A 26,068-nucleotide genomic window follows, 5' to 3' on the forward strand; every position below is an offset into this window, starting at 1 on the left:
TCAGAAAAATATTACATGCCAGAAAGTCATATTATTTTACTGGGTTTTGATCACTATTTGTAACTTTCCTATTCATATATTCCAAAAGGAACTGAATGCTGACATAAAGACAGCAAGCAGAATACTGCTAATTCAAAACCAGGGCATCCCTCCTCCTGCAATTATGTTTCAGCATCTTTCAAAATCCACATTACACCCCAAAACTGTACATTGGATGTTAGATCACATGAAAAGGATCAAAGGGGGAATGAAGGAGAACAGGAATTATGCCATAGCTGTACTGGTTTTTCTGAATTACCTGTGAAACATAGGAGAGAGAAATACAGATTTCATGAGATTTTAGTGTATTTGGGCCCTCAACACTGAGAAGCAACACATCCCTTAAATCACGTTACCTTGCCAGATATTCATGAAGTGAAAACACAACCAAAGAAAAGATCTGAAGGCAAATTTTGATCAGTCTCTGTGTGAGGTGCTCCACGAGCCCACCAACCCTCTTCCCAAGATGGTATTCTTCCCCCAGCAAGACCCAGGAAGAACCCAGTCCCAACCACTCCATCCTCAAGGGCAGTGAGGTGCTCTAAAAGCAAGGGGATACCCTGGGGGAAAGGGGAGAAAGGGGTGATCAAATGAGACAAACACACTTCAAGTAGCTGATTTACAGATTCACCATTTACTGGATTCCTTGTGAATAAAAAAGTATATTCTTTGCAAGTTCAGACATGATACAAGCACACATGCACAGGAAAACCAAAGTCCACTGATTATTTTTGGCTCCTTTTCACTTTTTGTCCTTTCCGGAGAAGCTGGAATCCAGGTGAGTCTCAGATTTTTATCCAGAAATGAGTTCATACACTGAGAGAGGGCTCCTCCTAATCCTCAGCTCCTGAATGTCTGATGCTTCACAGGATTCCTTGCATAATTCATCTTAAAAGTGGAGTTACCAGCAGGGCAGTCAAGTGAGAAGTACCTAATGGCCTGTGATCATCAGACACAGCTTCCAGGGAACAGAAGCCATCCGTTCAGCTTCTTGTAGTAGCCAGAGGGAGCTGTTCGGAGACTTCTCTCAGGAGCTGACGTAGCTTATCCTCCTCTTTGCCACACAGGACACCAAAGGGCACCCCTTCTGTCCCGTCTTCCAAAGGCATACAACAGCAAATAGCACCAAGTTTCGGCCAGCATGCTGGCTCTTTGTCATGAGTAGCCATGGTCTGAGAGTCAGCAGCACAAATTAAATTTCTACTCCTTGCTTCTCAGAAGCCCAAGCCATCCTTCAACAGTTGCTGCTGGATACTACCCCTTACTTCAAGGACAGCATGAGAAGCACATATTGCACAGTAAAGCCTATACTCATCCTTTTATCCCACCTGCCCCATCCCCCACCTCCCCTTAAAGAACATATAATTTATATCCAATGTACCATCAGCCCACCTAAAAGACACTGCTGTGGGTGGAGCTCTGTGAGCACGACACAGTCGATCACGGACACAAGGGCCAGCAAATAAATGATTCTGTAAGTGTCAGATGTTTCAGTTCAGGAGATTAGAGATTCATTGACTACACTGTGGGAAGAGCTGTTAAATAAAAATGACTGCAGTAGTCTCAGCCTTCCACAGTCACTTTGACTACCACGTAAATCAGAGACTCATCTTTCATCTTGAAAAATATCTTTTTTTTTAATGGGTTGTAGTGGCCTTGTATAGCAAATACAGCATTGGGTGAATGACACAAAAATGAAAGAGAATAAATGCATGACTTGCTTACAGAAGTAACACACTCTTTCATGATTACATCTGGAGGTACACAAGAGGGTCTCCTGGTATATCAGTAACCTTATTCACAACCTGGAAAGTTCCACTGAGGAAGAATGTACACATGTATAGCAGCCCTGTAAACCAGGAGACATGCATTATTGCTTTGCTAATGGTGTGCTGTGCTTCCTTGGGCAAATCACTTTTAGGTGCCTTTTCCCCTCGTGTTCCCTTCATCTATCTTGTATAAATCAGCCTCCATCTCTTTTGAGGAAGGAAAAGTCTCTTTCCATGTACTAGGGACACTGCTATCTTAGGCACCGTGCGATTTCAGGATGAGCCTCCAAGTTCTACCTTCCATGCATCAATTACAAACCAGAGCATCTTACCCCACAGCATTACTTTTCTGGGTAGTCCATGGAGTCAACCTGCACCATAACTGTAACGCAGGAGTAAAGTTCAGTTTGGGCTCAGAGTAAAAGCAAGAACTAGTGCTGTACCTAAAAGACTGATGCACACGCCCTTCCATTATTTAAAGGGTGAGCTGCACACTGACATTTTACTTGAAACAGAAAATGTTTAAATGACTGGTAAAGTCAAATTTTCAGACAACCCTTTGTTTGGCAGAGGAAAAAGTAACCTTAAATACATCAAACATAGAGGCAGTAAATTACAGTTTGTAAATGTGTCACATGAACTTGTGGATACATTTAGATCAAAAGAGTATAATGAGATATTCTGAGTAATATTTGATGCACCTAATTACTAAGAACATGCCTAGCAGTTTTTCAGTGGCAGTATCAATGCCCTGCAGGTACTTGTCCATGCAGCCCATTCCCCTGTATAGGATCTGTAGATGGCTAACCTGGCCTGGATTGTGCTCATGGATACATACAGCCACTGATTCCAGCTAAAAACCTCATGCATCTAGAGAAGAAAGTGTTTGCATGGCATGATAGTTATAGTCGTCCTACCAAAGACTGGAAAGAACTCCACTGATGAGAATGGAGCTCTTCCCAGTCTGTACCACTGGCAAATGAGACAATGCTCTGGCCTTGAAATTAGAGCCCACATTAAACCAGAGGTCCCAGACTTCTCCCAGACTCTGCCACACACTTCTCAATGTCAAGAAAAGCTGAAAACAGGCAGTCTAGGTCCCCAATTAACTCTATAAAAAGATCTTGGACTCCAGCATTCATTCACCAACTCCAAATCAAAATGAGTCAGGCCCATCACAGTCAACCCAAGAATGGCTCTGAGCTGATAATTTAATCTTTTTAATGGATCACTTATAATAATAGATCTGGCTTTTCTGAAGCTATGATCTTTTTCTCTACTATCGACTAACACTGAAAATTCCAGCTATACATATTGATTTCCTTCAAATACTTAATCACCTTATGCAGAAAAGATTATCTTGAGAAACAGCCCAAATAAATGTGCAACTACTTGTAACCTTTTGTGTCACTGTATCAGGTGGTGAAGCAGTAGCAACACTGGAAAACACAGTGTCTTTGGGAAATGTAGCATATTATTAGATTTGATGATTTCCATTTTCCCGATGGCTTCCGAAAGATCTTTGTGCTAATTAGTTAAGAATACCACTGAATTATTTAATTATCTCTACTTTTGTGCAATAAAATATGTTGTCATATCACACTATCTTGCTGTTGCTGTTCATACTTAATGATCCCTTTATAGTTAGCAATTTCCTTTGTTCTCCCTCTGTAAGTGGTTTTTGGTGGTGCTGGGGAAAGCAGGGGGAGCAGAGAAGGAAGGCAAAGGAAAAAATATCAGTTTTAAAATGTTTTTTTATGTGTGGGAAAACCTTTACATGTGTTTATCTCCAGCTCCGGTTCCCCACGCAATATGTGAAATGTTTTCCAGTGCTACAGCAGACCCATGCGCTCGTTGCTAATGTAACAAGGAATGCTTTCCAGGGGAAGAGGAAAGAAACTATCTCTTCAAAAAATTTTAAATCAGCAAGGAATGTTTTTAACAAGGAAGAGGTAAATTATGATAATTACTCTGACTGGTAGGGTCCTTAAGCATTACTAATTAGCATTTATTGCCTGGATTATTGAAACAATGTGTGTGTTCCCTAGAGTGAAGAAGAACTGGGATGCTCTTTCCTTCTGAGCCCTGGGAAAAAGGCAGGGCAGCAAGAATGCGGTACAGTTGGCAGAGAGGCTCTTCTTCCAAGCACCGTGCGCACCAGCCTTGTGCAGAGCTGCACACAGACACTGGGAAACTTGCACCTTTCACAAGCCCGCATTTTGAACTTCTTAACTGTGTGGCTGCATTCCACCTCACTCACAGAAAAGTGAACAAAATCAGGGTAGCATGAAAGGGAAGTGGCCACTAAAACAGTCAAAATCATTTGACAGGGGTTAGAGGTGCAGATTAACATTTACCTTATACTCCGGGTACTACAGTGCCTTCTATGATTATCAGGCTGCTGCACAAACATACTATGAATAAACGCTTCATTGCTTTAAAGTGCTGAAGTATGGCCAAGGACTTCATTGCAGAGAAATTAGAAGCTAACAAATTCAACAGAAAAAAAGAGGTATATTATGCCATTTTCAACTAGCATTTTGACTGAGTTCATACGACTTTGTGAAGAGGCTGCAATCAGATTTCAACTTAAGTTGCATTTTAATATCCAGGATTTATAACACGAATGAAGTTTTGATTCAGAAATTGATTAGAAATTAATCAGTCAAATCAGTACTAGCCACTACGTAGTATCTCAACTATAATTTGGTATCTGGCCCAATTAGTAATTGGAAATTATTCAGGAAAGACAGATAGTACAAGTATTCTCCATTTTCTGAGCTGCAGTACTATGCAACTTTAGGTACCGTTAAAACCCTTGAAATAAAAGAGCAACAATGGGAAACTGCAGAATGCCTTGGACCTTTTTTACCTTTTGCTGCCACCAAACCCCATGCCTTTCAACCTGGGAAAGCAAGTTCCAACTAAGCTGCAACAAGGTCAAAGTCACAGAGCCAAATGGTACAGCGACTGCCCAGACAGAACTTCTAGACACTAGAGTTTTTCAAAATTTGCGTGATTTTTTTTAAAAAAGCACTACTCAAGAAAAAATATACCTGGCTTTGTCTATCTTTCTCCTTTTTAATTATTTGCATCACGTATTGCACAGAGTACTTGGGAACGTGTTATATTAGATGTCATGGTAGCATATTAGAAATACTTTTAATTGAAACTAGTCCCAGTCTGGTATTTTTCTTAGTGGCTGAATAAGATCTTCAATCCTTACTAAGCCCAGCTTACTTATTCTATTTGTTAATTAAATTAACACCTAAGGTTTATTTTCTCTTCCATTTCCCTCTTAAGATAAAAAACTGTCTTTTTGTCCACAGCTTCCTTTTATTCCAGTGAAAACGTGCAACTACAGAGACTGATGAAATTGTCACTGAAGAAACTGTGTAATACTAAGACAAGGTAGCCTTGTAGCTATATATATATTAAATATATATAGATAAATACATATATATATAAAATATAATTTGTCTGTATATATATAAAGCAAAAATAAACCCAAAACTCAACATCCCTTCTTTTGTCTGCAGAAGGTAAAAACCGTTGCAGGAGTAGTTCCGCACTGATTTACATTTGCTTGCAAAGAAGTTGTTCCAAGGGGGTATTGATAAGGCGCCGAGGTTCGGTGGGGCTGACGCCCCCTCGGCCGGCGGGCAGCGGCCCGGCCGCGAAGCCCCGCGCCGGCGGGCTGCGGGATGCCTTACGCTGTGCTTCAGCTCCTATTCCCACGTTTTCTTCTCGCAAGAACCTCGCCTTTTCCACTGGAAATGGAAAGTGGGGGAGCCTAGTTTTCGGGCTTCCTCCTTATTTTAATCCCTGCCAACTGTTTTTCATTGCGTTGGGTTTTATTCCGCTCGCTCGCCGCGCTGCGGCTCCCGCGGCCCGGGCTGCTTCCAGCCGCGCTGCGCCTTTAAAACGCCAGCGCCGCTAATTGATGTGTCTGGGCGAGTCTAGACTGGTAGTGATTGAACCCGCTCCCAATTATGCTCTTCGCTGCGCCGGAGCGGAGCGCTGCGCGCCCGGCGGGGAGGGGAGCGGGCCCTGCCCCCGCAGCCGCAGGGCCGGCCGCCAGCGCCCCCTCCCCCCCCCCCGCCTTGTTTTGCCGCAGCCCCGCGCAACTCCCGCCTGGCTCCGCTCCGCACCGCGCAGCGCGGAGACAATAGCGGTGCTGCAGCCGCCGGGGAGGGAGGGGCTCCGCGGAGGGGTGCGGGCGCGGCCGCGCCGGGGGGCTCCCCGGTGACCCCCCTCCGGCAAGGGCGCAGCGCGGTGCCAGCCGGCGGGGATGCGGGGACGGGCACCGCAGGCGGCTGCGAGCCCGGGGCAGACAAAAGCGCTCGCCCCTTCCCCCCAAGCTGGGGGGGGGGGGGGGGGGGGGGGGGGGGAAACAACAACAACAGCGATTAAAAACAGCTTCAGAAGGGAAAAAACTACTTTTTGCCCGTCTCTGAGGTGGGGGGAATAGCTGGACAAAGGTGGCCGGGTACTACCGTATCCTATCCCGATTTACAACGCCGAACAGGTAAACAGAAAATAAACGCAACGCAGAATAAGTTTCTCACTTTGAAATTAGAAGACGTTTGGAAAAACACACAAATTCAGAAGTGAAAGGCTTTGCTGGCATTTTTTTTTCCATAGAGGTAAAATACTCAATGAAATTACAGTGTCATTAAAAAGCTTAAAAAAAAATATCGAACAAGCAACCTTTTCCAGTTTGATAACTATTAAACAATGGAAACCATCAAACATACCCTGAGCGACCAAATACCAAAATGTTACACCATCAATTAATTTTTGGTGCATTGTGGTTTAAGTTAAAGCATTTGCATTCAAGTATCAAACAGTAAATCGGTGCCATAACAAGGTACAGTAACTTCATTATAAATTGCCTCGCAAAACAGAGATAAGAAATACAGTACCAATCAAAATTAATTTTACAGCAATGTAAAAATCTAATAAAGAAAAACAGCAGCAGCAAACATTTTTAACATTTCTGATTTGTCATTTACATATTTTTTTGACTGGAAAAGCAGGAAAGTTTTAAGTTCTAGAAAAAGACTAAAACAAAACTTCACCATTGGCTCAGAATTTCTTTTTAGTAGTTTCCAACCATTAGTACACACAACCATTTTATTATTTAGTTTATTTTTGACCTAACGATCCATAAGATCCAACCGGTCTCCTGGCTTTTTCACTGTTGGGGTTTTTTTCCCTTTTATTTTTGTGTGTGTGTGTGTGTGTGTGTGTGTGTGTGTGTGTGTCCATAGAGCACATTTCTAAGATTAATCGTTCAGTTTTAAACTTGGAAGCATGAGGCATGCTGGGATTTCAGCTGAGGTCAAGCACGAATGTACCGAGCTGTTACTGTTACGCTCTCAGGGTACTCTGTGTTGCTCTCAAGAAGGGAGGGAAGGGGGGAAAAAAAAGGGGGGGTGGGGGGGGGGTGGAAGAGAGATGCTATATGCAGTGGCCTGCAGCAAGGCAAATCTCTCTCAATATGAAAACACTGGCATGTCTATTAATATACCTACATATGTAAATATATATACATATCTAGGGTTTTATTTGCCTACATACATATTCATACACACATATCATCCATATGTGTATCTATACACACACCTCAATAGCTATATTACATGCATCCATATCGTGTATATCTTATCTACACACGCATATATAATATCACTATATGTGTACACACATACACCCCCATATCTGTATCAGCTGTAAAATTATAGCTTGAATATACACACACACAAATCTGCTGTACAAACGCTAGTTTTAATTTGAGATATTTTTACAGTATATGGCCATAACCACCGCCCTACTATTAGCCGATCAACCCTACAGAGGATGCACGTTTTTCCCTTAAAAGGTCTACTAAACACTGTTGTATGTGTGTGTATATGTCTATATATATATACACACACGCGCGCACACACATATACATATATATATGATATATTTATAAAATAAAGATGTCAAAGCACAACTCACAGCTCCCAAGAGCCTAACCCGTGGATTTAAAAGCTAAACATCACAAGTTAGGGTCTCAGGGATTGAGAGGGGCGCAACAAACTATTTCTTGCAAAAAACAGGGATCAAAAATAAAAGATAAAAAGGAGAAAGAGGAAAAGAATAGCAGGCAAGTTCAATTCATGGATCAAGATTACAAAACAGGACACACAGGTGGAAGGAAAGAGCTTCTCTAAGGACCCTCTGTTGAGAGAATACATTCCATTTTTAATCGTTTATACAAAAATGACAAGGCGCGGCAGGTTCCTTACAGCTTCCAACAAGGTCGCTTGCGACAAATACATGAAAAGTCTCCGCGTTTAAATAACGAAGAGGAGGAAAGAAAGGGAAGTTTGGGGCAGTGACGGAATTATTTTCATTGTTTCAACGAAAAGGAATGCAGAAATAAGAGCAGGAATATGCAGGCTCTCCCTCCAGCCGCCTGGCACAAAGCATGCAGCAGCATAAAGGCGCTGCCTCCCCGCCCCCTCCGCCAGCCCCGCGGCCGGCAGGGATGGAGAAAAACCCCGAGTTGCAAGAAAATCAGGTAGAAACTCACCATTTGGAAGCGGGGGAGGCTCCGATCTTCAGCGCCAAGAGCAGGGGGGAAAAGCCCGGCGGCGGGGAGGCGAGGGGCGGGCGGACCCCCGGGCGGGCTCGGGGCAGGGGCAGGGGCAGTGCCCGGACCAGGCTGGGTGCCCGGCGGGTTTTGACACCCGAGCGAGCGCGGGCGAGCGAGCGAGTGCGAGCGTGCGGTGTGCGCAAGCCGGGGGAGGGAGGCGAGGGTGGGTGTGTGCAGCTGGGCAAGCCGCTTGCATTTTTAAAACATCTTTTTTTTTTTTTTTTTTTTTTTTTTTTTTTTTTTTAAGGGAATATATCAAGGAAAAGAAAAGGGGGAAAAGGAAAAGGAACCAAATTCCTCCGCAGCTCCTCGCTTGCCGCCCTCCTCCCTCCGCGCACCCTCCAATGCTGCTGCTGTTATTGTTGTTATTATTATTATTATTATTATTAAGAGAAGGGGCTGGGGAGGGTGGGGGGGTGGGGGGTCTGCAAGCAGCGGCCCGCTCCTAACTACAGCATCAGCTGGGGGCGGCCGGAGCCAGGGCCAGCCCGGTGCCAGAGCCAGCCCCAGACTGTCAGCGGGGAGGGAGGGCGCGGGCAGCGCCGCCGCAGCCACGGCCACCCTCCCCTGCCAGCCGCGGGCAGCGCTTCCGAAGGAAAACCTGGAGAAAAACCCGCTTCCCCGGGAGAGAAGGGTCCGCGAGCACCGTGCGCGCACACACACACACACACACACACACAAAAGGGACTCCATCCTGCACCGACTCCTCTCCAAGCACCTTGTGCAACCCCAGCCAATGGAAATTTACGCCGGCCATAACCGAGAGCACCATTTCGTCCCCAGCTTGCCACCTCCTTCTCCGCTCTTTTCCCCTTCCTTCCCTCCCTCCCTTTCCTCCCTCTTCCACCCCCACCCCCCCACCCCCCGCCCAAATAAATAATACGGATCTGCACCCTCCACCCATCTCTGGAACGGCTTAGGCCCACCGGCATAAGCGGGGAGAAGCCGAAACGTACCGGAGGGCCCGAGTTTAAAAATGCAAAATATCCGCCGCTGCTCGCCCGCCGCCGAAAGCGGGTCCCCCCCGGCCCCGGCCCCGCACGCCGGGCCAGCCCGGCTCCGTGCCCCGGCGCTCCCCGCCACCGCACGGCCGGGGGCAGCGGTAACAGGCACCATTATGGAATCATCATCATTCACTCCCCGTCCTTTTCTCACCTCAGGAGTCTGAGCCCATTCACCAAAGTCCTTCCTCGTCCAGGATCTCAATTTTTTGGTTTGGTTTTTTTTTTTGGTGTGTTTTTTTTTTTTTTTTCCTCCTTCATGGATCAGCCAGTCCCGACATCATTAAACTATAGTCCTCCTCTTCCTCCTCCTTCCTTCTCCCCCTCTCTGTCTCCCCCTCTCTCCGGTTTTTTTTTTTTTAATTTTTTTTTTTTTATTTCAAATAGGGGGAGTGGGGGGGTAGCTGGGGGGGGGGAGTAGACATAGCTGCATGAAGTGGCTGCCTTTTAGAAAGCACATTTAATCTTTACTGGCTCCCCTAGGCTTCGATGAAGTAGAAGGGAAAGGAGAGGGGGAAAGAAAAAATACAGGCAAGGGAGGCTGTTGAGGGACAGCAAGCATCAGGCTCAAATCAACGACCAGATGAAAATGTACTAGACCACACTGCCCCCTCTCTTCCTCTCGCTCTGTCTCCGTCTCTCTCACACACTCTCACTCCTGGAAAGCTTCAGTGTCTGGTTACAGACTCTTTTGGATCCTTCCCCCCCTCCCCACCCTCGCCCTTTGCCAACTATCCTAGAGATTCCTTGCATGCCTACTTAAATCTTTAACAGAATAAGGACTCGCTCCCCCCGCCGCCAGCCTCGCACACACACACCGGCCCCGCTCACCCCTCCTCAATAAGCTCTTAAGCTCCCGGGAAAAACCCGCCGCCGCGGCCGCCGGCGCATCTCCGGCGCGGCTGCCCCGTCCCGGTGCCGGTGCCGCAGCCGGTCCCGCCGCCGGGCAGCCCCTGTCGCTGCGCCCAGCCCCGGGACCCTCCCGGGCAGCCGGGCACCCGCTCCCGCCCCACGCTGCCCTCCTCAGGGGGTGCGGGGGGGGGGGTGGTGAGAGAGAAGGGGATGAGGCGGGGAGTGGCGGGACTGCAGCCCTTCGCCTAGCATCCCTCTGGCTGGATCTGGATTTTAAAACAATAAAATCCACCGCTGCTATCTCGGTTTCCCCCGCTCCCCCCCTCCGCCACACTGCAGCCCGCAGCCGCCCGTGGAAATCGCACGCCCCACGTCTGCATTGAGGCAGGCAGACTGCCTGGCTCATGCCCGTGATGACTTTAGAGCTGACAATCTCCTCTCCTCGACACCCTCCACCCCCCACCCCGCCCCGCTCAATGGCAGCACTGCTGCCTCTCACACCAGACTATATTTGCAATATGTGCTAATTTACCAGCTATATGCCCTTGGATTTTAAAATGAACTCATCAGTCAATGTTTCTAGTACCGATGCTCCCTCTCTCTCCCTCACACACACCCTCTGCTGCAGACATGTTACTCATTCTCCAAGCATTTCCTCTCCGAATGTCCGTCAGACGCATATACACTTCATTGATCAAACCAAATCCCTTGATAACAATAAATAATAATACAGACAGTTAACATCAGCGGGGAGCAGAGGAGTGGGGGGGAAGACAAAGATGACGACTAAATCTGCATTGTGCTTTACTGGGCTGATCCCTGCATTCCCCAGAGATGCAGTACACAATGCGGAGTGCAGGTATGCCCCTGAAAAGACAGCACACACCTAGCCGAGTGGGGCCTTACCTGAGACCCCACACTTGCCTGAGCAATGGAAATGGGAGGTGGGGCTGTTGATGCCTAATACCTGACTCTGCACAGGCTTCAAATGTGCTCATGGGAAGAGAAGGTGGTCTTCGCTACAAGGGAGAGGAAGCACCTAATGCAAAATACAGAAATAAATAAAGAAGGTGGTTTCCTTGTAACACTACGCACTGCACAGATGCTTAGGACTTAAAGGTATCTGGGTATCCAAAGACCCTGACAGGTGCACAGTGGGATTTTCAGAAACACCTTCTTAGTGCCCGATGAAATGTTTCCTTTGTATTGAAGACAGCAAGCACTGATGCAAGAAACCAGGTTAGGAAGACAGTCTATTAACTATCCCTCTGTTACACGTGCCGGCTATTTCAAGGGCTTTAGGGCTCCTGTGGCTTTATTTCCTAGTTTTCTGGGGCTAAAATGGGGAAGGCAGGAGAAGCTGCCTCTTGGGATTTTGGCTAGCTAGACATCTTGTGTGGGTCTGGCAAAGAGAAAGTGACTGCAGTGTTCGGGAAGTTGGGGAGGGTGGGGCTATCTAGAAATCTTTGACTCACTGGGGTAACTCCCTGAGCACAGGAATTAAATTATTACTCAAAGCAAGCTACATTTTAGGAGCAGCAGCCTCAGAATGAAATTCTGCATGCATACAGAGTTTGAAACAACTAAAATAAACATATGGAAATAAATATACAATGCATAATTAGATCATTGGAGGCAACGCAGAAGTCCCTGGGTGAGAGAAGAGGTGGGATTATGCAGTGAAGTCGGTCCAGGGAATCACGGATACAAATTTTCTTATTTATACCAACATAATCCTGATTGACATCAGCCTAGATAGGGGAAGAATCAAACCCTGTGTACTAAAGGATCTAATCTTTGGGAAAAGTTGACTGGATTAGAGAGACTGTATCTGCCAACGATCCTTTCACTCTCCCTACAGATTCCCTCACCATCCCAGCAGCAGGCAAGATTTTGCCATCACACCAAACAATTTGCATCTATTGTCTTTTGCACGTTCCCTTATCTTCCTTCCAAAAAAATGTTTGATTTTTTTTCTTTTAAAATTTTGTTGCAAACACATGATTTCTTTATACGATTTAACCAAGTCTTTGGAGGATACTTATTTCAAGCAGTTAACACCTGACCCCAATTTTTGTGGGTAATTAGTGAGCTAGATAACCACACAAAATGGGTAATTATTTAGTACCCAAGGGTACTGTACAAGAGGGTAGGGGCTGGCAATGTTAGCAAAAGCACACCTCTAATAATTGTATCTATACTGGTGATGTTTTAAGAATAGTTACTCCATCTAATGATCCATGATAAATCAGTAAACTATTTTGCTTCCCTTTAGCACATATACGTAGGCTGACCAAGCGAGGGCAAAGCAACCTGAAGCCCCAGCTTTGGAATATGCACAGGCCCCAAGAGAAGTGAGAGGCATCCACTTGGAGAAGGAAGTAAGACTGGAAAGGGCTGCTCTAGAACAGCAGCAGCAGAGCCTAGTAGCCATCACTAACAGCTAACAGGTTGGTTGGAGATGGCTTGAAAAGCCATGTAGGGAGAAGCTTGTAGAGCATGCCTCAGGGTCTACTTCTTGCTTAGGCAATGTGGCCGGGCTGAGGGATCTTTGTATACAACAATAATCCTACTCATGTTTTAACTGAGTTCAGTCTTGCTTATTGAAAATCACTTTGAAAGCTGTACAAATGAGGCGTTCTGTGTTTGTGGAAGGTCAGCTCTGAAATGCAGGAGGGTGGCATGGGGGGGAGGGGGTAATATTTGATAAATTTCAATTATTTGCCATCTTCAATATTTACGCTGCAAATAACATGTTTCTCCCACGGAAAATATACCACCTCAGCAGATTTTTTTCACCAATTTAAGAAGTAGGAAGAGATGGAAACTATTCTGAAATAGAAACTAAATAAGAAAAATTCAACTACCAAAGAAAAAAAAAAAAAGGATTTGATCATCAGAACCATGTGAAAAGAAGCATTATGCTGGAAACAGATCCATAATCTCTAGCACAGTGGTCACTACCCACTGACCACTATTTGCAGCATTACACACACACTTAAGGATATCTTCAAACCAAGACATTACGCTCAGCGGAAAAGCACTTTCCTTTTTTAATTGCTTTTATGAATCATCAGTAACATCCGGACACTTCATTTACTAGAGTCCAGTAACCTTGGTTTTCAAAGACTCAGATTCCAAACCTAAGGGCCTGCAGGCTGGCACAAAAAATAGAGGCGTCATTCTCTTTTGATCACAGTCATGCATTTAACTTAGCTTGCTGCTTTCGGATCATTCAAGCCAGGCACTACAGAAGAAAGCATAAATGGCAACATCACCTGGCACTGTGACCACCAGGAATTAAACAGAGGAAGTCTGAGGCATTTCCACAGCTCCTCATATTTATCTTTTGTTCTGTTTTTTGGTTGTTTGGGGGGTTTGTTTGGTTGTTTGGATTTTTTTTTTTCAGTGAAATAAGTGCAACTGGAAGAGGCCTGAAAATTGCTCTCATATTTAAAGAGGCCAAGTCTCTGCAGTCCATTTAGTCCTGAGCATGCGCGTTCATATTACCAATGTGAACAGATTCAGAAGCAGAAAAAACCCCACCAAACCCAAACCAAATGCCAGAACTGGCGGTAAGTTCAGAGCAGCTGTGAGGTAGACACTTATCCACTCTGAACTACACCTGAAGACTGAAGCTTCTTTTGTGTGCTACAGGTCATTTACCAATTCAGTAACTTATAATAATTGGCTGCTACCATGCTGAGGTGGGTTTAAATAAATTGGCACCCCCTTCACTAATCCTCTCAGGGCCCTGGTTTGCAGGAAAAGGTCTTGCAGAAATGGAGTGAGAAAAAGTTTGGAGAGAGAAGCTGGAAAACAGAAAGGAAGAATGAGTTTAATTACGAAGACAAGTTCAAAGGAAGAAGAGACTTTGGTAGGTGCACAGTTACAGCAAAAGCAGAGTAAAGACAAACTATTACTACTTTTTTGTGACCAATTGGAATTAGCAATTCAAAGTAGAAGGCACACAGGAGAAAGGATGCTCAGCCAGAGAGGATGGTTTAGAGACTTAAGCATTAACTATAAAACCTTAAGACCTTTTTGAGACAAATCAATAATTTCACTCTGGGCAAACTATACAGAGATCATTTAGGAAATACCTTTAAAATAAGTTACATCTCAGCTATATGGACAGCATATATGATAACATATGAGAATAGTTTACAAATTAATAAAATGTCTTCAGTGGAGTAAAAAGTATTTAATAATACAAACAAAGAATTCTAATGACATGAGGACAAGGTACAAATTCACAGTGTGAGGCACATATATGGAAAGCAAAGCTGGGCAAAGGCATCATGATTTGGGCATTACCAGAACAGTGCTCTATCAAGTGAGGAGCTTGACAACCCAAAACTTCTAATTTGAACCTCACTGTTTTGTATACTGTTGTCTAATTCCCCATCAAGTCAGTGATGAAATCACTTCACCTCTTCCTACCCTGCATCCCCAAAATACAGAATCATCACAACAATACTTACCATGTCCTTGGAGTGTTCTGAGGTCCTTGGAAGAGAGCTGCTATGTCCAGATTACTTTTGTTATCCTCATCTGATATCCTGTTAGTCAACAGAGAGGACGGAGTGTGGTTAAAGATCACGTAAATTCCCTTTCATTGCCAACAATTCCTTTTAAACTGACTCATCCACCAACTTTCACCTCCAAACCCAACAAGGCATGTGTTAGCAAATTACCTCACCCAAGCACTATCCTGACAGCAACACAACTAAAAAGGTGGTAGTTGTATTTTCTCTCCATCCCCCAATTCTGCTAACAGCTTTCTCAAAGATCTTTGAGCTCCAACTATATCAATCCCTGGATAATGGAGAACAATTAAATAATAAGGTGAGAAGGCCATAAAACAATTCAATCCCAAGGCGAGTAAAGTAAGCAAAAAGCAAAATGAGGTGGTGCTGTTCACCTCCCGGTGAAAGGTCCTGGAATACTGCACCGTTTGGTGCCCTTACTGGAACCCATGTATAGGAAAATGGGAAGAGTTCAACAAAAGGTCAGTCAGTAGAACAGAGAGATTTGAAAAGAAAGGTTACAGAGCTGAATTCGTCCAATTATCAAAGAAAAAGTATGAGAAGTGGGAATGCAGTACCCCGAGTGATGTGCGTTTTGCGTTGGGGGAGCTAACAATCTGCCCCTATCCGTGAGTTCTGTACACATTGGTCTGAAAACTCAAGGTGAAACTCGATTTTATGTGAAGTCATGCAAAAAAGTATTACATCTACTTTTGCGTGGTTTGCCATTTCCATATCACATAAGGTACCTGAAACCCCTTGTATTTCACATGGTTTCAGGTCCACAAAAGTTTCATGTAAGACTCACTTCACTTAAAACATAACAAAACCTCCAAGAACCTCACTAAAATTTTGGGTAAGACTAACCTGTTTCAAGCTGGTGACATGATTTCCTAAGATCTGAAGCTTCATACTGGAAGTCTGACAAATCTTGTAGTATTTCAGTTACTAAGTGATGGAGCTATATTAATACATTAACTTACAAGGTTGCTACAAAAGTATTCTATCTGGTCAACATTTAATGCTTTTTTAAAATTTACTTGAAATTCTAATAGAATCATTGCATGAAAAAGATGGTCCCTCTCAATAAACTTTCTTCTTTTTTTCTGAAAAAAAGCCAGCAAAACCAACATGTGTTGAGGCTGTTCAATTAGAATTCAACCTGCTGAACCCAGATTCAACTTCAGAAACATGGATAAAGTTTAGGAACACTTTGGGAATCTCACCTGGCAGGAAAAGCAGAAAATTAAATTAAAACTAGAAATTTGTGTGACAAAGCAAAGCTAGAATGAATTATATTTCAATAGCAAAGAAGTGCTAGGGTCACTCTGTGAAAGATTGTAATTCAGAGATTGGAGGGCTGCTGCCTGCAGTCCACAGACCTGTTCCCATCTTCTCCATGAATTTGCTGTGGACTCTCAGTTCTGCAGACTTATTTCCAATTCTCCCCTACATAAACGCAACACAAATAGGTAACATAACTACTGCAGGTAAGAAAGGAGCTGGGACTATGAGCCTTAATTAACGTTTGTGAAGAGCCCTGAGAGATCACAGGGACCTGAGGAACCTCAAAGCAGAGTTATCCTTAAATATCCCCCAGACTTCCTGTGAGATTCAGCCTTTTCAACCAGCACCAACTTGCTTTTCAAGGAGAGGGTGGAATTATTTAAAAGATAAAACAAAGAAAGAAATGTTTTTCAGGTTTTCTAGTGCTCCAGCTACAGCTTGCAGTTGACACAATTAAAAAAGCCAAACACAAATAACTGAACAACACGAGGGCATATTTCTCTCAAGAAAAAAATACTTGTCTCAGCCACTGCTTAAGAATTAAACCAAGAGGTATGACTCCAAAATATTTTCTACAGCTGGTTGGTGAGCCCAAGCCACCAGTCCCTGTGCAGGGACAGGCAGAAGCTGGCATAGAACCAGCCAGAGGAATCCCAAATCAGTGGTGATGACAGTGGTGAGAATCCAAAAGGCCTGTTCCTATTCCCAGTCCTGCCACTCGGTGTGCTAAGTGGCTTGGGCAAGTCTCCCCTTCTCTTCGTGCTTCCTCTTCTGCCTGCCTTATCTATTTAGCCTGCAAGCTCCTGGGGACAGGGAGTCTCTTCTCACAGGGTATCTACAGGATGCCAAGCTGTTTAGGTATTGCTGTCAAAGACATAACAGGCTTGGGCACTTCAACACGGGGGAAGTCTGAACGCAGCCCCAGTCACCTTCACCTCTTGTGAAACCAGACACAGAGGTCTTAACATACAGTAATTTGTTTTCAGCTTCTTCGCTGGTGGTGAGAGTGTATTAAAAATTAGAAAGCCACATATCGAGAGGCATGTGACAGACAGAATGAATGTCAGAACGCGAGGAGGATGCAGCAGCCTCTGAGGACTTACTTTCGGCCCATCAGATGCTGCTTAGCCTCTGCATGCCAGAAATAGCAGCGGGACGCAAGTGCAGCAGCCAGTCTCCCCACTCCTGGTGCCAGTTCACACTTCTGCATCACTTCACGTTGCAGTGCAGGCTCTAGTACCCCCTAAACTTAAATTTAGTTGGTTTTATAATGCAAAAAGACAATGTAACATTTTTATGAGATACAAAATGAAGAAAAGAGCACAACTGGAATGTTAGATTATTTAACTTATTATGATAATAAATGACATGAATTGGGATTTTTAAAGTGTAGTAATAACCATTTCTAGTTGATTTTATTTGTCTAAAAGTAGTATTAGGTTATAAATATTGTTGATTTTAACTTTGTACAGCTAATGAACGTATGTCAGCATGGAGGTAGTCCATATTTCTTCAAAGAGATATATATCATGCTCACTTGCAATTCCAATATCACATGCAATACGACTGCCTCTGAACAATTCACATACGATCAGTTCCTCTCTGTCTTTACAATACTCCTTATGAGGAACAAGGACCTCTATTTCATAGATAGTGAATAAAACCAAAGAAAAAGACGTGGCTCATCCAAGGTATAGTGAATAAAACCAAAGAAAAAGACGTGGCTCATCCAAGGTCCCACAGGGGAGTCTGTAGCAGAACTTCAGGGTCTGCACCAACAACTTTAAAAAAAAAAAAGAACAATAATTGCTCCACTGTAACAGTAGAGGCCGTGCACAATCTCCACTCCATTAATAATAAAACAAGACGGACCCCATGAGCTGTATTCAAACAAGAATCCCTCACAGTAGAGACAATTTAAAAATTACAAAGCTAATTCACCTGGTGTCTCAGAGAAATCTGAACTCACATTTCCCAGCAATAACTCCCGCCAGTCATGACAGTAAGCCTGTACCTGGGATGATTCAGTAGCAGCTCTTAACTCTTACAGTTTGACCCACACAGGTGGCCTCAATGCTTCATGCTAGACCGGACTTTCCACATGGAACCAACTGCAGCAGCAGGTCCTGAGTCATTATTTGATCACTTTCCTGCTTAATTGCCATTTTTAATTACTTGCATGGTAACAACAAAGAGTCTATCTACCAACGGAAATCCATTCTTTGAACAAATTCTGCCTTTTCTCTTAGATGTAAGCTATTGCTACATAAGCCATTCCTGATTAACATGGGGCCCTCATGGGAAAGCCACTGCCTGTCTTAGTGATTTCATTTCCTACATCTTCTCTTCTTCAACTGACAATCCAAGTCACTAAAAAGTAAGGGCAAAAGATCCCTTATTTTATTGTTACAAGATGACAGTGTTTTTTGCCTTGCTATTTTCTTTCAGCAAGATATATTAGCACTACATTTGCTCCTCCATGGGGTGGGATTTCTTAAATAAAAACGTATGTTATATACATATGATCTTGGAACCAGAGCTGCATTCGCCTATTAACTATCCACATTTGCTTCAGACTTGGCCAGCCACCTAGAAAACCTGCCAAGACCTTTCTGGCAGCCTTTTCACAACAGTTCCAGGAAAACATGGAATATTCAAAGAATTTTAGGGCCTCCTGGCTTCGTTTGTCACCACTCTCCTTGCCCACTTAACACTAAATCACAGGCAAATTGCTCTAATGCCCTATTAAAGATTTAAAAATGGCCTTCTCCACAGCAGGGTATCTGAGGACAAATCTGCGCTAATATATAATGCAAGGCCTGCATTAATATGTAATGCAGTGTGGCATGAGGCAGACCAAGGGCTTCACAACATGTAAGGGAGCTACTTTACAAACTTTGAACCTCCCAAGTGAATTCTGTCCTAGTTGGAGTTTTCAAACCACCCTCAGATACCCAGGCAAAGGAAGGATTCATTTTGTCCTCATCGTTACTCCAGTGAATTACCGTTGAGGTTTCAGGCCCACGTCATACAAGAAGCAAACAAAAACGTGGACAGTTACATCGGAATTCACTGCCTCTGTGGGTCTCAAGGCACTGCTTGAGCAATGCCATTAAAGATACGTTGGAGTCCCATTGCCTACAGCTTGTCTGTAAGCTAACTGACAGACTTTGGGATGACCAGATGACGTGATTCTATTACCGAGATTCAGAGTAGCATTCACGGAAATGGCAGCTGGAAGCGTTTTCTTTGCAGCCTAAACCAGGATCTAAGTCCTTTCAAAGCCATGGCAGGAGAAAGACAAAAATCCTGCTGTCATTTGCATAAATTTATTACTAACCAAGGCCCATCTCACTTGCACAGCTTCCCCTGGTTTTAAAAGGCAAGAGAAGCATACTTTAAATAATTTGAAAAGGCTTTTTTTATTACACAGAAGTGACTTCAGATGTCAAGTAGTCTGTATTAATTCCTAGCATGAATTATAGATTAAATGTTTAACCCTGGACTTCAACATGGATTGAGAATTCCTTGCTACTGAGAGCTGACAGAAGTGCCTCACTGAGCACCCCCACATCCCCACATCATTGCTTCTCTGGACCATTTCTAGTTACGCCTCAGGACCTCTTGACTCAATTTTGGTGCAGGACTGAGTCTCTGCACACATACTGTCTTGCACCTTGTTAGTCTAAAAGTTATCACACATTTCTCTTTGCTCCAAATAACCTTTTCTGGCTCTTGAACTCATTAGTCATTGTTGGTTTGCCATCTGCTACTTCATAGGCACATGACAAACATATACATATATACAGCTACAATGTTAGACAGCACCAAGACAGAATGTTTTATGAGATCCCCCCCACTTCTTCTAAAACACACAGCAGTGAGCTGGTGGGCATACTTCCTGAGAGGCTCTACACACCATGTAATGAGATTGTGGGTATGTATTTTGCGATTAAAAGTTGCCCCTCCACTGGAATATAAACAAAATGGAGCATCATAGAACCCCTCACACTAGCAATTCCACCAGCAGAGTGTGGATATCTTCCTCTTTTACTGAAGAAGGAAGAGACTACCGTTCCCTCATTCTGATGCAAAGTCCCGAGTAGTCACTTTATGAAATGCAGCCACCAACATACGGCCCTTGTGGATTTATTACAGCACCATGGTTACAGATTGCTGATCAGTGACTTCTATCCTAGAATTCTACAAACAGACATGATTCAGCAGTCTAACTACACCATTACTAACACAGTAGGTAGTGGACACTGATTTTATTTTTTCCACTAAGACCTAAGCTGTTTAATGTCTCATTCAATAATTATTCTCATCTACAAATGAAGGGAATCACATGCCCTATCTTAGGGCTCTTGTAAAATCAGTTCTCCTTTCACATTTCAAAACCTATTGGAAAGGCAATCTCTAACATCAACTCAAACCACAAGATCTGTAGCTGAGAGCAATCATGTCTTGCCTTCTTGCCTTCCCATTTCCTTCCTGCTTTTTCTTTTCTTCCTCATTCTTTTTTTAAAATCCTGTCCTCCAAATCTAACAACCTCATTTATGAGAGGAAATGGAAAGCCAAGGGGAAGCTGTGGCCTCTGACAGACTGCAAACACCACTATTGCAAACCACTCTCTGATGCCACAATTGCTATTCCTTGTCAGAAGAGATGAGCAGCCACTTCAAACACAAGGAAACCAGACTTTACAATAACCCCCCATCAGTGTCATTAATCTGGGAATGGGTTTGGCTTGCTATTTACAATGATTCCTTAAATCTCACTTAAGCTAAGGAATACAAAGGGTGTGCCTATGCTCTTCAGGGGACTGACTGTAGTGACCCCAAATCTAGCACCAGCCTGAGCTGCTGCAACTACAAATCTCCAGCAGTACCACATGGAAGTGCCAGCTCAGGCTCCTGGGCAGCAGGGCTGTGGCTAGTGCAGCACCACACCTGAGCTCATCACATCCCACAGCAGTCAAGTGACAGCTGGACTGTACCTGTATGTCATGCTCTTGCATGGTGAGGACCAGCTCTAACCTCATATTGAAAAGTCGGTGTGAAAGCAGAACCAGGTGTAACCCTCCTCACTGTTTCTCAGACTTTTATTCCTCCTGGTAATACCAGAGTTCCAAGAAACAAATTTAATGAGGAATGGAAAGGTCACGATGCATGTTTGGACACAGATTTGCAATTCAGCTGACTTGGCTTTTGTACACAGCTCTCCCAATGATACACTGCCTGGCCTTGGATAAGTCCTTCACCTTCTGCTTCAGCTTCTGGACAGTGGTCCGGCAATCCTTTCCCATTGCACATGGTAACCGTAAGGAGCTGGAGGTGGCCCATGTCATTGGATAATTACTACTAAAACTCCTATAGTGCAGTTATTCAATACACGAGCCCAAGTGAAGGCCAAACTCCTCTCAGCCTTTCACTTTTATTTGTCGGTGGCAAACTATGCACTTAATCCTTTGCAGGAGACAGACATAGAATGGGTCAGAATCCAGACTTCTCTAACACACCTTCTCCAACAGTGACAAGCATTAGTGGCTTTGGACAATCAAGAGCTGTCCTTCCTACTGGTTTTTCCCTGGTCTTGAATTGCTGTACTTCATGCAGAACCTTGAAACACGAAGTCTAAACTCAGTTCTAAAGTTATTATAATGAATTACAATAATTCTATGTATGGTTATTGAAAACATAAGTATCTAATCTGTTCTAGACTTGCAAACTTCCCATTAACTTCTAAAAGCAATTAAGTTCATTTTTAAATTAAAAACTGGTGGGAAAGAATTGCTTTTTAAAACATTTTCAATTTGTCACCATTTAATTTCTCTGCATGTCTCCTTGCATTCACTTAGTGAAACTACGAGAATTTATCAGTCTACCTCTTCCTTCCTCTCTTTTCATTGTAATGTCAATTTGTTTTTCCTTTCTAAAGGGAATGGTGCCAGTATATCAATTTTGGATATCTCCCTGCTTAGGACTATTTCTGCTGGCACCTTTTTAAGCCACTCTTCCTCTCCTCAGATTTGGTAGTACAGCTCCTACACTGCATGCCTTATTGTCTTTGGTCCCAAAAATACAGACAGACAACACTCATATGAGTTTCACATCACTATTGTGCAGGGGTTTATCCACTCTGTGTTTATAATAGGATCAAGCCCTAAAATGTTCATAAAAGCATCCATTCATGGCTTGAGCTTTATATCCCTACTGAATGTCAGAGCAACAGACAACAAGATCTATCCAGAATTCTGTGAGGAGTAAACAAAAGAAAATAAATCTCTGCCTTTATCAGCCATTTGCCTGACTAGTTATGGCTTTTTTGGACATTGACAGTTGCATGTGTAAAAAATGGCCCATTCACAAAACCACTCTTACACTACAATTGTTAGACATGACATTTACACATCACTGTTAATTATAAATTACTTGATCCTGACATTTCCTTAACACGTTATGAAAGCCATAATGAAACCCTCTCAGCTGTGTGTCACACCTGTAACAAAGACAAGCTTAGAGAAATTACAGTCTTGTCAGACCTGAGCAAAGGGCTGAAGGAAAAATGGCAGCAGGGTGACTCACACTTGAAGCGGACTTATCCTCAATGACCTGAGGGGGGCAAGTGAGAGCCCTGCACCACAACATTTGCTCCTCTGTGGCAAGACGTGCTGATTTGGTCACCTGAATGTGGGAACCTACAAGAACGTAGATGGAAAACAGAAATCAAGGACTCCATAGTGGCTATACTTACACTGCTCTCAAACAGTATTCTTAGAAAGGGTCTTGAGTATGGTGGGCTCTTTTCTTGAAAAAGAAAAAGTAGTTGTACATTGAGAGATGTCTGGCAGGAGCCAGGGAGTAGCTCCAGCAGGTATCCTGCAGCCACTGGTAGGGTCCTCACTTGTGGGCTGACAGCTCTTTCCCCATAGGTAAGTGTCTTCATCCTTAGCACTAGTAGTGGCTCTCTCCTGCTTTTAAGAAAGTAAGTGCTTGGAATATTTCTTAGCCAGTGGCATTCCATTTGCAGTACACCTCAGACAATCTTGGATCACCTAACTGGAAAGGAAGCTGTTTTCTATGACTTTGAGAAGGAAGCAGGGAAAGGTGGTGGTGAGGAGGAGCCACTGCATATAACACAAAATGTGGAATTTAAATTTCTTTCCATATTTGCCCCAGAAACCTGATTCTTGAACTTATTTAACCAAGAAACAGGGCCATGACATCCATGACATTGCACAAAGAGGCTAATTTCACACTATTGCATGTAAAAAAATTATTTGCTCAGGGAGAATACATTTTATATTTTGAATATATATATATATAAATATATGTAACTGGGACTGCCTGGAGCATCAGTGGGGTCAGGGCAACTTAAAGTTTTGTCTTGCTTGAAAAAGAAAGAAAAAAAAAGGGGTGGGGGTGGGGTAGGTGTTCTCAAGTTAAACATTTTGGATCTTCCTCTGCTATGGGAAATTTCCAAATGTCAGATTTCCTTTCTGTCCCAGTTTAGACTGGAAGCTTTTATCACAAGGTTAAATCCTGACAGCCCAACAGCACACATATATGAGTTTGTCTCTGACTGAAGTTTGAATGGATATAGAACTTATGCCAAAAACTCATGCTGGAAATGTTGAAATTCACCTGGTTGTATATCTAAGCCACCAAGCTACGAGAAGGGAAATGTAAGACTGAGAAGGACAGTGTTAGTCAGAGCTATGTGTTCAGATCTCTGCTTTGGCCTCACACTGTTCATTTCCAATAGAAGAGTTCCAAATATTGAGCTGGTCTACACCAGCTAATTCTTTTATTTTCCAATCGCACTATGCATTTCAATCAATTATCTACATCTAATTGAAAGGACATCTGTTTCCCTTATAGGTTATACTTTTTGACACTAACATGCAAAAAAGAACTTCCTTCCTCAGTAATTTATAATTTCAAAAGGAGAGCATAGCAGCATTTCTGAGGTCTGGGCTTTGAATCTGTGTAATGAAATTGTCTTATTTTTAACTGTCTGAGCAGCTTTCAAGCAGAAGCGTGTTAGAATTCATATTAATTTATGCAGTACCCTATCATCATCATAATTTAGCTTACAAGGTTGCTGTGCTTGGAATTCCAGTTATGACATGAATTCTATACATTTTATACGGATTTATAAATGGCACCAATAGAACACTTAGGGCCTTATTCATTAAACAATGAGTCATTCTGGCATTCCATTCTATTTCATCCCAGTTCTTACAAAACTTTTATGTACAAATTTGACTGTACTTAATGCATCTGATTTAGCAGCAGAAGTGTTGCAGCATAGTTTCAGCTGGGTGTGGAAACAGATGAAAGGCATTGTTTTTTTTTAAAAAAAATAAGGAAAAAAAAATCCCTCTAACAGTCAAAGTTTCTGAGTTACAACCTCCTTTCCAAAGGAACACCATTCAGGTCCCAGGAAACAGCCCGTGCCTCAGCTTTCTTACCATCTTACCCTCCCCAAGCAGAACTGTGAGGCCACACAACAGAATGGTCAGAAGACACTTATGGAGCCGCAAGCAATCAGGTACTAATTCTGTGGATAAGGAGAGTTCCTCCTTCTTCAAGACTGTAAGGTGGCCATCTTTCACAAGCATCACAGCCACAGAAAACACAGAAGCAAAAGAAAATTTGCAATGGTGCACTATTGCAAGTATTTTCTAGCTGCCCAGCAAACAGGAAAAACAAAAAAGGTATTTCTGAATACAACACTTTAGTAGTTATTCTTGATAGATAATTTCAGTGTACACTACAAGAGGCTTAAAGGCTTCCCTTAGTATGCGGTTTATGACTGTGGCACCAGCAAACTAATGATGATGCAGGACCACAACATGAATTTTTCAAAATAATCTCCCTAATGTCCTAGAGCTTCCAGTGAGATTGGTTATATTTTGTGTGTGTTTTAAATGAGAATTCCGTTGAAAATAAAATGATTAAGCCAAAATAAGACCTGTTACCTGTCTTTCAGGAATGCACCTATATTACAAATAGTGGCTAACAGTATGCCTACACAGCAAAATATAGGGCCATTGTTTGGTAAATTCTAGCATAATCTAGGCAAAGCACATAAAAATAGCAGTGAAGTCATGATGGTATGGGTTTTAGCATGCTCTAGCAACTACAGTACAAAGTCTTCAGGGACGCGCTGGTTACTAGCCAGTGGGAATCTGTTTGAACTGTTCTCATTACTTCATTCAATCCAGTTAATCCAGGTAAACTGGCATATGCTACAAACTGCTCTCCATTTTACAGTTTGGGCACCTCAGCACATATGACTATTTTACCTTCCCTTTGTCCTTTCAATCTTCTTCCTGACTGCTGGATGTATGGCTATGATTTCCATAATTTCTGTAAAGCTTTCTGGAGCAGAATAGTCTCAGAAGTCACTGCTCCTCTATCAAATCTGACCGGGATTAGAAAATAGTCTCAGAAGTTGCTGGGAAGAAAGAAGGCACAGATATATAAATGTGCATAAGGCAAATGAGCACACTAGCTGCCATCTTTTCATTGGAAACCATTCCAAGACTTCATCATTCCTCGGATGCTTGCAGTTTTCTTCATTACGTATATAAGCATCAGTGCCTGGTTTTGGTCTTTATCCTTAACAAGTCACAGTAAATTTGGAATTCATTTCACTACATATTCTTGAACATTAGGATACTACCTACCAAGCGATCACCATACCAAGAAAAGCACAATACTCTCTGCACCCATGGTCCTTAAGGGAGAACAGGGATGCGTGCTTAAGTAAAAGGTACCATCTCATTTTCATTAATTCTCTAACCATGAGATTTCTAGTGCTTCACTTTGCATTACAGACTTGAAGGGACAAAACCAAGATCAAAGTTTACATTTCATTATCCCAGGACAGTTTTCAGGGAGGTAGATCACTTCTTTTGCATTTTACATTCCAGT

At 43.2% G+C, this 26,068-nt stretch overlaps 1 long non-coding RNA gene across 6 annotated transcripts in view; it reads right to left on the reverse strand.

The window, feature by feature from the left end:
* Positions 1-654: 654 nt before the first annotated feature.
* The window catches only part of LOC130141665 (uncharacterized), a 93,997-nt gene continuing 68,583 nt past the window's right edge, over positions 655-26,068 (reverse strand). For all 6 annotated transcript variants that reach the window (XR_008819132.1, XR_008819128.1, XR_008819131.1 and 3 more), the window contains one exon: positions 655-14,869. This is a non-coding gene — a long non-coding RNA (uncharacterized LOC130141665). The remainder of the gene's footprint in view (positions 14,870-26,068) is intronic.

Source organism: Falco biarmicus, chromosome 20 (genome assembly GCF_023638135.1).
Source record: "Falco biarmicus isolate bFalBia1 chromosome 20, bFalBia1.pri, whole genome shotgun sequence".
In the NCBI taxonomy this organism is placed as follows: Eukaryota; Metazoa; Chordata; class Aves; order Falconiformes; family Falconidae; genus Falco; species Falco biarmicus.